At 41.1% G+C, this 15,829-nt stretch overlaps 1 long non-coding RNA gene across 1 annotated transcript; it reads left to right on the plus strand.

Moving 5' to 3' along the window:
• Window positions 1–14,840: 14,840 nt before the first annotated feature.
• Window positions 14,841–15,807, plus strand: LOC116376254 (uncharacterized). Its single transcript, XR_004211655.1, has 2 exons — window positions 14,841–15,041; window positions 15,428–15,807. It is a non-coding gene; the product is annotated as an uncharacterized LOC116376254 (long non-coding RNA).
• The last annotated feature ends 22 nt before the right edge of the window (window positions 15,808–15,829 follow it).

Here is a 15,829-nt window from a genome sequence, read left to right on the forward strand (position 1 = left end):
AACAGATATCTATATATCTTTAGAGTTTAAGTCGGGAGATAGTAACGCGTTAAACAACTCTTCCCATGTTACCCCAAATTCCTAATGAGTTAATTGTTACATGATTAATTTAAATCGAGTAACAATTAAACATAGTTATTTTTCTAATAAAACTATCATAAGATTAATGATAGTCACGTCATGACCTATGTAACCTTAGGAATATGGTTCATGAAATCAATAACTTGATAAAATCAGATGACATTAATATATTAGCCATTTCTGCGACTCACTTAGATAATTCACTTGATGATACAGTAGTAGCAATACAAGGATATAGAAAAGACAGGAATGCTTATGTGGGAGGTATTGCTGTATATATTCAGAGCCATATCCCCGTAATGCTTAGAGAAGATCTAATGTTAAGTGTTATCAAAGTGTTGCGGCTGCAGGCTCACCTGGCAAATCTAAAGCCTTTTCTTTTGGGGTGTTGCTATAGGCCACCAAGTGCTAACAATATTTGTGAAATGCTTGATAGTGTATGCGATTTAAAACAGAGGTCTACTTTCTTGGTGCCAGAATACTTACTTGTTTTCATCAAGATATCCGCTCAAGAGGAAGCTTCTCTCTATAACCAGTGCCTGTAATATAGTTCAGGTTATTAATCAACCTGCCAGGGTGTTTACAAACACCAAAGGAACAAGATAATTCACATATATTGATCACATTTCTACTAATACTGTAGGACAGTGACCACCATGCAGTGATCATAATATAGTGGCTATATCCAGGAAAGCCAAAGTTCCAAAAGCTGGGCCTAAAATAGTGTATAAGAGTTCGTACAAAATATTTTGCTGTGACTCTTACGTGGATAATGTTAAAAAATATTTGTTGGTCTAGTGTGATTAATAAGGAGCATCCAGATGCTGCACTTCATGAAATTCATTGTTCGAACTGTTAAGGCGCCATGGCTTGATGAGGAATTGAAAAACTGTATGGCTGAAAGAGATGAGGCAAAAGGAGTGGCTAATAAGTCTGATTGCAAATTGAGAAATGATATGACTAAACTCAACAAAAAGATGCAGAAACTGTATTATGAAGCCAAGATCAATGATATAAAGAACTTTGGTGTACTTTAAATGAAATTATGGGGAGAAAGACAAATTCAACTCCTTCTCTCACCGAATCACAAAACCATTTGATGTTGCCAATTCTTTTAATGAGTACTTTACTGGCAAAGTGGACAAACTTAGGCAGGAAATGCTAACAACGAACAGTTAGCCATTGTACACTTGTATAAAATAATAATAATAATGAAAGACAAAATAATTCACAATTGACTTACATTTTAAAACATTAACATGGAGTGTGTGTGTGTGTGTGCACATCTACTAGTTACAATGAAGAGCAAGACATGGAGCTCTATTCTGGACCACCTGCAGCTTAACTAGGTCTTTCTTTGCAGTACTTGACAATAATAAAAATTAGATATAACTAGAGCTCCACTGCATTGTGGAGTGTGGTGTCAAAAAATACTTCTTCCAATCTTTACAATCACTAAATCTACAGTTGAAGTCGGAAGTTTTACATCCCCCTTAGGCAAATACATTTAAACTTGGTTCTTCACAATTCCTGACATTTAATCCTACTAAAAATTCCCTGTATTACGTCAGTTAGGATCACCACTTTCTTTTAAGAATGTTAAATGTCAGAATAATAGTAGAGAGAAGGATTTATTTCAGCTTTTATTTCTTTCATCACATTCCCAGTGGGTCAGAAGTTTACATACACTCGATTAGTATTTGATTTGGCATAACCTTTATTTGGCATTGCCGTTAAATTGTTTAACTTGGGTCAAACGTTTCAGGTAATCTTCCACAAGCTTCCCACAACAAGTTGGGTGAATTTTGGCCCATTCCTCCTGACAGAGCTGGTGTAACTGAGTTAGGTTTGTAGGCCTCCTTGCTTGCACACACTTTTTCAGTTCTGCCCACAATTTTAGCATAGGATTGAGGTCAGGGCATTGTGATGGACCCTCCAATACCTTGACTTTGTTGTCCTTAAGCCATTTTGCCAGAACTTTGGAAGCATGCTTGGGGTCATCGTCCATTTGGAAGACCCATTTGCGACCAAGCTTTAACTTCCTGACTGGTGTCTTGAGATGTTGCTTCAATATATCCATATAATTTTCCAGCCTCATGATGCCATCTATTTTGTGAAGTGCACCAGTCCCTCCTGCATCAAAGCACCCCCACAACATGATGCTCCCACCCCCGTGCTTCACGGTTGGGATGGTGTTCTTCGGCTTGCAAGCCTCCCCCTTTTTCCTCGAAACATAACGATGGTCATTATGGCCAAACAGTTCTATATTTGTTTCATCAGACCAGAGGACATCTCTCCAAAAAGTATGATCTTTGTCCCCATGTGCAGTTGGAAACCATAGTCTGTCTTTTTTATGGAGGTTTTGGAGCAGTGGCACCTTCCTTGCTGAGCGGCCTTTCAGGTTATGTCGATATAGGACTCTGTGGATACTGTGGATATAGATACCTTTGTACCTGTTTTCTCCAGCATCTTCACAAGGTCCTTTGCTGTTATGGGATTGATTTGCACTTTTCGCGGCAAAGTACGTTCATCTCTAGGAGACAGAACGCATCTCCTTCCTGAGTGTGTGGTCCCATGGTGTTTATATTTGCGTACCATTGTTTGTACAGATGAACGTGGTACCTTCAGGTGCTTGCAAATTGCTCCCAAGGATGAACCAGACTTGTGGAGGTCTACAATTATTTTCTGAGGTCATGGCTGATTTATTTTGATTTTCCCATGATGTCAAGCAAAGAGGCACTGAGTTTGAAGGTAGGCCTTGAAATATATCCACAGGTACACCTCCAATTGACTCATATTATGTCAATTAGCCTATTAGAAGCTTCCAAAGACATGGCATCATTTTCTGGAATTTTCCAAGCTGTTTGAAGGCACAGTCAACTTAGTGTATGTAAACCTCTGACCCATTGGAATTGTGATACAGTGAAATAATCTGTCTGTAAACAATTGTTGGAAAGATTACTTGTCATGCACTTGCCAAACTACAGTTTGTTAACAAGAAATTTGTGGAGTGGTTGAAAAATGAGTTTTAATGACTCCAACCTAAGTGTATGTAAACTTCCGACTTCAACTGTATCTACCTTTCCAATTAGTATACAAATGTGTGCTTTTCATGTGTGCTTTTCATGTCATTTTTCAGATTGAAGTATACATTTGACTGACACCTTTAGTGAGAGGTGTAATGCTTTAATATTTAATAATATCTGCCCTCCAAATGTATATTTAAGGGGCACTTTTCACAGCATTATTAGTTACATTGTTTTAGTTTGAACGTGCAGACTGACACTAAGAACAGCGGAAATGTTTCTCTAGTCAGCGCCATTATTAGTGCAATTCCCCTTAAAGTGTTGCTCTGTGCTAACCAGTGGGGCGGGATAGGAGCCCACCCCCCTTCCCCCTTCCCATGGGCTAGGTATGTCTTCTGTGCGCGGCTCTGTGGCCCATCCCATGCCCCCGGGCCCTCGTGACTTGAACCTCGCACGCCCACCACTATTTCAGTGGATACAGCTGGAGAACTGCAAGGCAATCCCATTGTGCGCAACTCAGGAGCCATGACCAATATGACCAATATATATTGTCCAGCAAATAACAGGGTTAATAATATATCTGTGAGAATATCCAAGTGGCTTTTGTATAATTCTAAATTATTAATAATAAAAGCTTTGTTTAAAAAAGAATAATATTTTGGAGATGATTTGAGTGAGAAAAAGGACATTCTTGAACATGGGGTAAGACATTGTTAATAATTTGTAAATAAAGCCAGTTTGTTATTTAGAATGATTTATTTATTTTTTGAGAGGGAGAGAAACCAAAAACCTACAGTCATCTCATGGGTCTCCCAGTCGAGACCGGCACGCGTATTGAACTAGCATCTGTTTAAACACAGCTGGCACTGCGATGCAGTGTCTTAGACTGCTGCGCCACTCAGGGGTTGTACAACATGACCGGTCGGGAGTAGACTACAGTACTACAGCAAGAACAAAATAATCCTAACATTTCCACATCCCATTTGTAGTCTAAGTTTCTCTTAGAATAAAAACCTTAGTGTAACAACAGTCTTAGTAAGTAACACTGAAGTCGTGTACAATTTATCTGTTTCTATTTAGCTTTATGTTGCCCATTCATTGTCAGTGGAGACACAGAAGCGCCTTGGGACCCAAAAGCATAATCAGTGCTCTAACTAAGTTCCACAGTATAATCGCAAAACTCTGCTGCAGAGGATAAGTTCATTAGAGTTAACAGCACCTCAGATTGCATCCCAAATAAATGCTTCACAGAGTTCAAGTAAGAGACATATCTCAACATCAACTGTTCAGAGGAGACTGTGTGAATCAGGCCTTCATGTTCGAATTGCTGCGAAGAAACCACTACTAAAGGACACCAATAATAAGAAGAGACTTGCTTGGGCAAAGAAACACGAGCAATGGACATGAGACCAGTGGAAATCTGTCCTTTGGTCTGATGAGTCCAAATTTGAGATTTTTGGTTCTAACCACGGTGTCTTTGTGAGACACAGAGTAGGTGAACTGATGATCTCCGCATGTATGGTTCCCGCTGTGAAGCATGGAGGAGCAGGTGTGATGGTGTGGGAGTGCTTTGCTGGTGACACTGTCAGTGATTTGTTTAGAATTCAAGGCACACTTAACTAGCATGGCTACTTCAGCATTCTGCAGCGATATTTGTTTATCATTTGTTTTTCAACTGTGTGAGGGCTATTTGATCAAGAAGTAGAGTGATGGAGTGCTGCATCAGATGACCTGACCTTCACAATCACCTGACCTCAACCCAATTGAGATGGTTTTGGATGAGTTTGACCGCAGAGTAAAGGAAAGCAGTCAAGAAGTGCTCAACATGTGTGGGAACTCCTTCAAGACTGTTGGAAAAGCATTCCAGGTGAAGCTGGTTGAGAGAATGCCAAGAGTGTACAAAGCTAACATCAAGGCAAAGCATGACTACTTTGAAGATTCTCAAATATAAAATATATTTTGATTTGTTTAACACTTTTTTGGGTTACCATATGTGTTATTTCATAGTTGATGTCTTCGCTATTATTCTGCCATGTAGCAAATAGTAAAAATAACCCTTGAAAAACCCTTGAATGAGTAGGTGTGTCCAAACTTTTTTTTACCAGTGATGCACTGGGCCGTACGCACTACCCTTACGGCCTTATGGTCAGATGCCGAGCAGTTATCAGGCCATATCAGGCGGTGATGCAACTGGTCAGGATGCTCTCGATGGGGCACCTGTAGAACTTTTTGAGGATCTGGGGACCCATGCCAAATCTTTTCAGTCTCGTGAAGGAGAAAATGGGTTGTCGTGCCCTCTTCACAACTGTTTTTGGTGTGTTTGGACCATGATAGTTCGTGGGTGATGTGGACACCGAGGAACTTGAAATTCTCAACCCGGCCCACTTCAGCCATGTCGATGTTAATGGGGGCCTGTTCAGTTGTACAGGAGGGGACTAAGCACGAATCCCTGAGGGGCCCCAGTGTTGAGGATTTACGTGGCAGATGTGTTGTTGCCTACCGTTACCACCTGATGGCGGCCCGTCAGGAAGTCCAGGATCCAGTTGCAGAGGGAGATGTCCCAGGGTCCCAGGGTCCTTAGGCTTAGTGATGAGCTTTGTGGGCATTATGGTGTTGAACGCTGAGCTGTAGTCAATGAACAGCATTCTCACATAGGTGTTCCTATTGTCCAAGTGGGAATGGGCAGTGTGTAGTGCGGCTGAGATTGCGTCATCTGTGGATCTGTTGGGGCGGTATGCAAATTGGAGTGGGTCTAGGGTTTCCAGCATGATGATGATGTTGTGAGCCATGACCAGTCTTTCTAAGCACTTCATAGCTACCGACGTGAGTTCTACGGGGCGGTAATAATTTAGGCTGCTTACCTGCGTTTTCTTGGGCACAGGGACTCTGGTGGTCTGTTTGAAACATGTAGGTTTTACAGACTCAGTATGGGAGAGGTTGAAAATGTCAGTGAAGACATTTGCCAGTTGGTCCGCCCATGCGTTTAGTACACGTCCTGGTAATCCATCTGGCCCTGCGGCCTTGTGAATGTTGATCTGTTTAAAGGTCTTGGTCACATCGGCTACGGAGAGCGTGATCACACAGACATCAGGAACAGCTGGTGCTCTCATGCATGCTATAGTGTTGCGTGCCTCGAAGCAAGCATAAAAGGCATTTAGCTTGTCTGGTAGGCTTGCGTCACTGGGCAGCTCGCGGGCGGGTTTCCTTTTGTAGTCCGTAATAGTTTGCAAGCCCTGCCACATCCGACGAGCATCAGAGGCGGTGTAGTAGGATTCAATCTTAGTCCTGTATTGACGCTTTGTCTGTTTGATGTTTCATCTGAGGGCATAGCGGGATTTCTTATAAGTGTTCGGATTAGTTTCCCACTCCTTGAAAGCGGCAGCTCTAGCCTTTAGCTCTGTGTGGATGTTAACTGTAATCCGTGGCTTATGGTTGGGAAATGTACGTACGGTCACTGTGGGGAAGACGTCGTCAATGCACTCATTGATGAAGCCGGTGACTGAGGTGGTATACTCCTCAATGCCGTTGGATGAATTCCGGAACATATTTCAGTCTGTGCTAGCAAAACAGTCCTGTAGCGTAGCATCCACATCATCTGACCACTTTTGTATTGAGCGAGTCACTGGTACTTCGTGCTTTAAGCAGGAATCAGAAGGATAGAGTTATGGTCAGATTTGCCAAATGGAGGGCGAGGGAGAAGTTTGTATGTGTCTCTGTGTGTGGAGTAAAGGTGGTCTAGAAGTTTTTTTCCTCTGGTTGCACATGTAACATGCTGGTAGAAATTAAGGCAAACGGATTTAAGTTTGCCTGCATTAAAATCCCCAGCCACTATAAGCGCCTCCTTCTGAAATAGCATTTTGTTGTTTGCTTATGGCCTTATACATCTTATACATCTTATACACAAGCATTTCACTACACTCGCATTAACATCTGCTAACCATGTGTATGTGACAAATAAAATTTGATTTGATTTTGATTTGATCTTGTTGAGTGCGCTCTAAGTGCCAGCATCGGTCTCTGGTGGTATATAAACGGCTATGAATAATATAGATTTGAACTCTCATGGTTGATAGTGTGGTCTACAGCTTATCATGAGGTGTTCTACCTCAGGCGAGTCTTAATCGTAGATTGTCCAGGTTGTTTTATGAATGATTGCACGTTGGAAAATTAGACGGAGGGAAGTGGTGGTTTACCTACTCGGCGGCGAATTCTTACAAGGCACCCCCTCCTCCTCCCCATTTTCTTCACGCTGATGATGGGATTTGGGCCTTGTCTTGACAAAGCAGTATATCCTTCACGTCGGATTCATTAAAGAAAAAAATCTTAGTCCAGTTCAAGGTGAGTAATCGCTGTTCTGATGTCCTGAAGCGCTCTTCAGTCATAAGAGACGGAAGCAGCAACATTAAGTACAAAATGAGTTACAAACGATGCGGAAAAACAAACAAAATAGCACAATTGGTTAGGAGCCAGTAATACGGCAGCCAGCTCCACCGGTGCCATTATATTCCGACGGAGGGAATTGTAGGAGTGGAATCTGCAGGTAAAGCTAACAAACTAGGTTCAATGTTAACTAGCTAACATTAAGCAATGCAAATGGATTTCTGATTAGAATAATATTACAACACAGATCATACATGTAACATTAGTTAACGTGCCAGCAAGCTAACGTTTGCTAGCTAACAAACCGTATGCTATAACTTGCAATAAAAATTAGAAACTTATATCTGGAAAATGTTGCCGTTCCAAAAGGCATGCATCAGCGACTTGTATGCGTGGAGGCGTAGTGATGCTAAACATGTTTATGTTAATTAACGGCCAATTACCATGAGACCGGCAGTCATTTCCATGACAATAACCAGCTGACAACATTTCATGAACGCCACAGCCCTACCTACACACACGTTCTGTTGAAAGCTGAAAGATAGTGCCACAGGGAAACAATGTGGGTGGACTGGTAGTCATTCAGTCAGTTAGTTTAGACAGGAGAACAGCTCTAATCAATATCTGAACCAAACACACACACAAACACACACTAAAGTGGACAGGTTCTAGTCAAACTGTCAGTCTTTCAGTCATTTGTCACTATAAACAGAATAAACAAACTTTTCCCCCAAAGTAATTCATAGCCCACTCAAACATATCATGTCAAGGTTGTTGTGAGCCTGCCCTTTAACCGCAGGGTTGCTGGTCCAAGCCACACTGGTCATTCACCCTTAATAGCTCAGGTGATGCTGTATAATGAATGATTGTAGTTTGCATCCTACATAGGTTAAATGTAGTTGAAAAAGTGGACTCTAAAGGAGGTTACAGTTTAAGGAAAAATCACCCTGGGTCCCATTTGACCGAAAACAGTATACTGATGACCGTTATCCATACACACCAAACTAAAACAACTAAGACAGTCAAATATTAATGTGACCCAGATAGTACACACAGAATTTACACACACTGACGCATACACAATTCACACACTCGTTTCATCAATGAGCAGAAGTGTCAGTGGGAAATATGAGAACACTTGCTGCTGCAAAAGGAATATTGAGTCAGCTGTTTCATGCAGTTCTTAGAATACTCACAACATCTCACAATGTAACAAATGTATCAACACTCGCTGTTCTGTTGTTGCTTTCAGCATTCCACAATCTCCATTTCAGTGATAATAGTTTGTGGACTTTATACCCTGCGATTGTGACCCTCAAAATAAGCAACCCAAATGTTGAGAAGTTAATGTTTCAAAACTAACTGCAAACCAACTGTAATTTTGGCACAACCAACCATTCCTATCTCTGTTGTGTTTCTGTCTGCCTTGCTGGTACTGCCAGGGGGCAGAACAGTGTGTGTATCTTTTCCAAAATGGCTTCAATCACAGTTGTCAGCCTCAGGCCAGGTTGCCATAGGAGATACTGTATGTTCTGACTGAGAGCTCAGTACTACACACACACTGCACACACACACACACACACATACACACCCTGCTCATCCCCTTTCAGAGCAATGCTGGGGTCAGCAAAAGCCATGGTAAGAAGTTAAGAGGAAAATAAAACTTGGTAACACTTTACTTCAAGCACATGATCAAGACTCGTAATAAGCACATATGATACGCTTATATGTGCTCTGTGATCTGATACCCAAGGTGCAGTTTTCTTTGTACTTTAGCTGTGTGATGTGAAGGTATGATAAAATGCTACACATCCATCCTGCAACATAATACAAATTATAGAGCTTCAAACAACAATACCAGGATACTTTGAGGCACAGTATAACATGGCTAGATCGTTATATGATATTGACATGGCTCTTGACAAGTTAAACACTTCTCTAGGGCCTTTTCAAGGAAATGTAATCTGCACAGACCTGCCTAGAATGTGTGAATCTTGACTTGACTGTGATACTAAAGTACTCCCATCTCTACAACACAGTCAGTCAAACCTTAAAAGCAAATCAATGCTTTTAACAGGCAAAAGAAACAAGAAAACCCCAGGGAAATTATTTGTCAGCTTGTAAATCCTTTTACTTTAATCATGTGTACAGCCAACAGCACGACACCACGCTCCGGCGCTCTGGGTTCTGGGATTGGCACTGGGAAACCTATTTTTCCAAAACCCCAGGGTCTGTTAAATGGATTACACACACCATGTTCCACCGTTCGAAGAGTTGGTATCCCAAGGCACCAGGTTCACTGCGCTGGAATATGATAAGCCTTAATGGAGTCTCCAAACACACTGACGCACAAATAAACACACAAACACTAGTGATACATAGACACACTCACAGCGAAGCTTTGATTGATTGGTGAGGCGGCTGACAAGACAGCAATGCAATCGGGCCAGACTTGGAGTAGAGCAGCAGCCAAAGACATTAACATCAACATGCCATCATACATATAATGAGAGAGAGAGAGAGAGAGAGAGAGAGAGAGAGAGAGAGAGAGAGAGAGAGAGAGAGAGAGAGAGAGAGAGAGAGAGAGAGACAGAGAGAGAGAGAGATGGGGGTGAAAAGGGGAAAGAGGTAAAGACTGGAGAGAGGTAGAGAAGGTGGTTGGGAGGAAAGAAAGGTGTGGTATAGAGGAGTAGTTGTTTCTGACAGTAGACACATTTTCTTAATTGAAAGCCATGTTTTTGAATAATCTCTCGTGATTGTAATTTCCTTCTGGCTGGTGTGTTTGTGCGTGTTGGAAAGATTTATTCAAATACTGAGGAAGCTGTAGATCTGTTCCATGTATGCTATTTCTATGCTTCCCGTTTTTAAGTTTCATTTTTGCATCTTTTACTTTTGGTTTTGTACACTAGCTTTAAACAGGTGAAAATCCATTTTTGGTTATGGAAAATGCACTATATATACAAAAGAATGTGGACACCCCTTCAAATGAGTGGATTTGGCTATTTCAGCCACACTCGTTGCTGATAGGTGTATAAAATTGAGCATACAGCCATGCAATCTTCATAGACAAACATTGGCTGTAGAATGGCCTTACTGAAGAGCTTAGTGGATTTCAACGTGGCACATTCCACCATTCCAACAAGTCAGTTCGTCAACTGTAAGTGCTGTTATTGTGAAGTCAAAACATCTAGGAGCAACAACGACTCAGCCGCGAAGTGGTAGGCCACACAAATCACAGAACGGGACCACAAAGTGTGCAAGTGAGTAGCACATACAAATCATCTGTGCTCAGTTGCAACATTCATTACCGATTCCAACCTGCCCTTGGGAGCAAACTCAGCACAATAACTGTTTGTCGGGAGCTTCATGAAATGGGTTTCCTTGCCGCACGCAACCGTAAGTTGTTCACCATGCGCGATGTCAATCGTCGGCTGGAGTGATGTAAGGTCGCCGCCATTGGACTCTGGAGTAATGGAAACGTATTCTCTGGAGTGTTGAATCACGCTTCACCATCTGGCAGTACAATGGACGAATCTGGGTTTAGCATATGCCAGGAGAACGCTACCTGCCCTAATGAGTAGTGCCAACTGTAACGTTTGGTGGAGGATGAATAATGGTCTAGGGCTATTTTCATGCTTTTGGCTAGGCCCCTTCGTTACAGTGAAGGAACATCAATTAATGCTACAGCATACAATGACATTTTAGATGATTCTGTGCTTCCAACTTTGTGGCAAAAGTTTGGGAAAGGCCCTTTCCTGTTTCAACATGTCAATGTGCACAAAGCGAGGTCCATACAGAAATGGTTTGTTGAGATCGGTGTGGATGAACTTGACCTGCTTGCACAGAGCCCTGACCTCAACCCCATCAAACACCATTGGGATGATTTGGAACGCCGACTACGAGCCAGGCCTTATCGCCCACCATCAGTGCCCGACCTCACTAATGCTCGTGGCTGAATGGAAGCAAGTCCGCGCAGCAATGTTCCAACATCTAGTGGAAAGCCTTCCCAGAAGAGTGGAGGCTGTTATATCAGTAAAGGGGGGACCAACTTCATATTAATGCCCACGATTTTGGAATGAGTTCTTTGACTTGTAGGTGTTTGCATACTTTTGATCATGTAGTGTATATTTCACAGATTTTTAGATGGTACAATGATTCTCTACACTATACTTGCCTGTGTTCTCACATAAACTGAAATTAGCCAAACTATTAGAATTTTATCAACCAGGAAATGGCAGAGCAATTTCTGTATAGTGCATCTTTAAATTTGGTAAGAGAATAAGACATTGCCTTTGGTGTATTAAAATGAGCTGCTTATTGTGGTTTCACATACATCCCCAATACGCTGGCTTCCTGAATTCAAGTTTTTCACGATTTTCCATTGACTTCAAAATAGCTTGCTACCTCCTTAGTTGTGATATTGAACGCTCATGGCCATTGCGTCAATGTGTAGGGTGAAGTTTCCCCAAAACACTAGTCATGGGTCAGTTTTGCATGATCCCCATTAATGGTTAAGGTTAGGATTGTGGGAAGGGAAGCTGATCCTAGATATATGCCTGGGTCAACTTCAGCCCAGAGCCGTGATAAGGTCCACTATCACATAGTGTTATCAAGATAACATGAAGACATTGAATACATTTAAATGCACACTAATAATTTGATATTAAACTGATTATGGCAGTAGGCAGATTATGCAATAGCCATGTAAACACCTTACTCTGTTTATCTTAATCGGCATAAGGTAAAAATTGAAGTAATCGTACATTGAGTAAAACACCTGGGTTTCTGAGCAATCTTTTGAATTAATAGGTAAACACCTTAATTGCTGTTCCAGTGGTGTATTTGATCTGTGGATGTGTCACGCCTTGGTCATTGTGTTTTGTGTTTTCGTTATATATTTTGGTCAGGCCAGGGTGTGACATGGGTTTACGTGTTGTGTTTCGCATTGGGGTTTTATAGGATTGGGATTGCTATGATTAGGGGTGTGTTTAGTTAGGCTTGGCTGCCTGAGGCGGTTCTCGATCAGAGTCAGGTGATTCTTGTTGTCTCTGATTGGGAACCGTATTTAGGTAGCCTGAGTTTCGCTTTGTATTTCGTGGGTGATTGTTCCTGTCTCTGTGTAGTTTCACCAGATAGGCTGTAATTAGGTTTCACGTTCCGTTTGTTGTTTTTGTATTTATTAGTTATTTCATGTGTCACTTTTTTCATTAAATAACATGAGTAACCACCACGCTGCATTTCGGTCCTCTCTTTCAACAAACGAAGAACGCCGTTACAGGATGTGCTAGCACCAGCCAAGCGAGCCTTCCACTTTAGCATTAATGAAGTGTGTTTGGAACACTGAATCTTAGAAGTGGTTTTCACATACAAACTGTATACATCCGAACTCAGAATCAAATATGCTCCCCAAAAGTAACATGTTCGCTGTGGTGGAATGTTTATTTTGATTGACGATTTTCAGTCATCAGGTAGCCTGATTTCAGATGTGTCCATGTAAACAGGATTATTAGGGAAATCTTTTTTCTTGCAAAGCATGTAAACGTTTTAATAAAACTATCATGTTAATCAGACTATCCACAATAATCACATTATTGTGTGCATGTAACCACACTCACTGAGAATCCCAGAGTAGAAGTCTACCATTCTACATTACACATTGTCACATTATACAGTGGTTAATAAACACCTCAGCTACCCTGTAAGTATCAGAAGTGTAATTATACCAGTGGAGGCTCCTCAGAGGTGGAAGGGGAGGACCATCCTCCTCAATGAATTTATAAAAAATGAAAATACTGAAACATTAAAAAAGTGATCCTTGAGATAAAACTATACAAATAATTGAACTCACCAAATAATTGATTAAAACACGCTGTTTTGCAATTAAGGTCTAGAGTAGCCTCAACAGCACTCTAGGGTAGCACCATGGTAAGACAACTAGCTTCCGTCCTCCTCTTTGTACTTTGACTTCAATATAAAACCTAGGAGGCTCTTGGTTCTCACCACCTTCAATAGGCTCACACAGTCATTATGAAAACTTCCGGAGGACATCCTTCAACCTATCAGAGCTCTTGCTGCATGAACTGACATTTTGTCCACCAAATCAAAATATCAGAGAATGAATCTAGTACTGAAAGCATAAACTACAGCTAACTAGCACTGCAGTGTATAAAATATGGTGAGTAGTTGACTCAGAAGAGGGAAGGAAGCTTTTTGAACAGTTTTTAATAAATTAACTTCTACAAAAAGGAAGGAGAAGCAAGAGAGAGATAACAAATTATACAGTAGCTTAGTTTTTTCATTTTTACTACTCAAACACCCAGCTCAAACAGAGAGGGATGCTATGTTACCTAGCTGGATATGACTATCCAACACTGGAACTCTTCCAAGTCAAGGTAAGCTTTTTATGTTATTAATTTATTGCCACCGGTGTAACTGTTAAACTTCTTGCTATCTGTACACTGTACTGCATGATTGTAGCGGGTTTACTAATGTGTTAGTTCTAGTAGCTATGTTGATGTTGACTTGACGTTAGCTAATATGGTGACAACGATGTAGGCTGTGTGTAACGTTTAGCGGTTATAAGGTTTGCTTGGAAAGTTTTTTCGCCTGGTCACAGACAGCTGGTGTGTTGTGCACTGAAGTCCACATGCAACGGGGAAAAGGGAGAGGATGAGAGCGCGTAGTTGCGAGAAGGATTTATACAATGATCTGGCTGCTATGAAAGTGAACTGTGTTTGCGTGTGATCATTCTGTTGAAAAACATTTCTTAAACGGAAACAAACAGAACGAAACATGTATAAACATACCTGAATTTGTCCAATAGAAACTCTTGTTTGCAAATGTTGGACTAATGATTACACCCTAGATTAGCTAGATGCAGGGACGATTGTGCAAGGCGGTATTGAATGGGGCAACGTCTGTCACCTTGATTACTCAAATTTCTCTCGACCCGTGCACCTACGTTGTAAACTTTCATTCATAGGCTTTGTTGTAGCAATCTCACAGTGGGTATAGGGAACCTATCGATGTTACATTGAGCTGGGTGAATGGATTATGAATAACAGTCATCCAATATCTGTAATAGAAATAAGGCCATGCGCATAAAAAAATGACTAGCAAAGAACCATGGGATATTGCCGTTTACCTCTGCTCATTGGCTATCTACCCAGCTAGATTTCAAGACGATCAGTGGTCATTGGGTTAAATACAGTCAATCAACGAGACAGTGGTCATATAATTGGTGCACAATGAGCTCGTCACTTGTTGTCTTCCAATCGTTTTTTCCGGGTCAATACGTCCCGCAAAATGACCCATCAAGTTTGGTTGTGTTACAAACAAACAGTTGATTGCAAACATGACTGGATAAAGTCAGGGAAAGTCTGTCTATTTTACGTTGGATGTTACGTCGAAAATTGAATGACACGAAATTCAACAAGATAAGCGTTCACAAAAGGTTTCGTGTTAGGCTATAAAAAATGTATTTAACCGAACAAAAGACCATTCATTGTGTAACAATGAGCCTTGGGATTGCAACCAGAGCAAGATCTTCAAAAGGTAAACAATTTATTTCAATGCAAACTATGATTTTGTTACACAAGTGCTGGTTGAATAAGTAGTTTGATATGGGGTCTGTGCTCAGATAATCGCAGCGTATTCTTTTGCAATAAATAATTTTTTAAATCTGACAATGCAGTTGGATTAGCAAGATTCTAGGCTTTCGAAACCATGTGAGACACTTTTATTTTCATGAATGTTTAATATGACTATTTATGTCGCAATCACCGTATGTTGTCGAATTTAATCCCGCTAACGGGTTCGGTGCGCAGAGAGGTTAAATTACCTGTTCAACCTTCAACAAAGTACCTGTTCGTGTATCAGATATTACCTATCCTAACTGCCATTGACAATAGATGATTGACTATCTGTGTATGGGTTCACAGAAACATGTATGGAGCCAGTACATGGAGACTTGCAAGATGATGTGATGAAGTCCAGACTGACAGACAGCTTGATACTGATGTCTTTGAATGGAGAGAGACCTGGCACTCTGTAAATCTTTTAAAAAATTGTATCAAGCACGGAGGGTCTTGCCTTCATGTGTTGTTTGTGCTATTCAACGCAAATATCCCTTGCCGACAGGAATCTACGTGGGATTCAAAGAGGCAGATGATGTGATTGGCCTATAGTAATTACACTACGATGACTCAGCTTGTCAGCCAGACATTGCCTAAACAACACATTTTGTTAAATCACTCCAATAAACCAGTACATTCTATTTTCTTACAATCACAGTAATAAATGACATTATTTGAACCAGTAACACCTGTTTTGTTACTATCTAC

Source organism: Oncorhynchus kisutch, linkage group LG11, assembly GCF_002021735.2.
Source record: "Oncorhynchus kisutch isolate 150728-3 linkage group LG11, Okis_V2, whole genome shotgun sequence".
NCBI classification, from domain to species: Eukaryota; Metazoa; Chordata; class Actinopteri; order Salmoniformes; family Salmonidae; genus Oncorhynchus; species Oncorhynchus kisutch.